Raw genomic sequence first — 1365 nt, 5'->3', positions numbered from 1 at the left:
TGGTCACCCTAGCACATGTAAAAAAAAATCACTACAAGTAGGGTCCAATCGACTCCAAATGGCCCGAAACGTGCTCCTAGACACTTTTTGGCAAAACGTTTCGGACGTGGCACTTAGTCAAATTTTCACATCGTTTTTGCATGGAAGTCTATGGCAGCTACCACTTCCGGTGGTCGTAGGAAGTCGGGGGTGGTACCGTTGGATCGGGCGTCCCCGATGGCCTGGGGTGGAGCTTGGTTTCGAGTCTCTACGACCTTCACAAAAAAAGTTATTCAACAAAAACGGGAAGGGGGATCTTGCTTTTTGGGGGTTTCGACCACTTCCGGTGGTCGTAGGAAGTCGAGGGTGGTACCGTTCGATCGGGCGTCCCCCTAAACCTATTCAAGGAACTTGGTTCCGAGTCTCTACGACCTTCACAAAAAAAGTTATTCAAAAAAGCCCCTTCCCGGAGTGGTTTTCATCCCCTATCCTAACCTAACCCTAACCCCTATGTTTGACCCCAGGGGCCTGCACCTCACCCCTATGTTTGACCCCAGGCCCACACGGGCTACGGGGAATTTTTCAGCATCAAATTGATGGAACAAAACACCCCACACCCCACACCACCACTACGAAATCGGATGGGGGGTTAGGCCCAGGTGGGGGGCTTGATCGGTCTCAGGGACTCACAGTGATGGCCAGTGCATTCAGTTTCGTCTCCTACGGAGACAAAACCAAACTTCTCCTTCACCTAACCAAACTTCTTTTTCACCTAACCCTAACCCTACCCCACCACAACACACATGGTAGAGCCTGGATACATATCTGGGTGTAGAGAACAAAACTCTCTCCTGGCTCCTGATAGGCAGTTCCACATCCAGGTCCATCAGAGTGCTTGAATCATCCAACCTAGAACGGTTCCCTTGTTCCTCTCTTTAAGGTCCTCCCACTTCTCATGTTGCATCTCCAGGACAGGGAGGATGGGAAGGAGCCAACGGAGGGAGAGGCTCACAGGTAGAAACGACTGGGGTAGGGAAGAAGCAGTAGGAGATGACTGGGACTGGATGAGGAAAAGGGAAGGGGGGGTGGCTCACTGCAGGGGGCAGCCATGATGGAGAGAAGAGGTCCGTCATGTGGAAGACCAGGTTCACTTAGAGGATAGGTCTGGGCTGCCATCTCCTGCGTCTGGGTCTTGGCCTTTTTGGGAGCAGAGGATGGAATGAAATTGGTCTCCAGTATAAACCTCAGCACATCAATGGACTCTGTGGAGAGGGGGGTTTTAGGTTTTTCCTGGCCCGCCTTACAGCCACATCAAAGGGTTATGGTTAGGTTGTTATGGGGTTAGGGTTAGGTTTGGTTTTAGTTTTAGGGTTAGGGTTTAGGGTT

The sequence above is a fragment of the Centroberyx gerrardi genome, chromosome 20, assembly GCF_048128805.1.
Source record: "Centroberyx gerrardi isolate f3 chromosome 20, fCenGer3.hap1.cur.20231027, whole genome shotgun sequence".
Taxonomy (NCBI): domain Eukaryota; kingdom Metazoa; phylum Chordata; class Actinopteri; order Beryciformes; family Berycidae; genus Centroberyx; species Centroberyx gerrardi.
Note: the sequence above shows the minus strand (reverse complement) of the source record.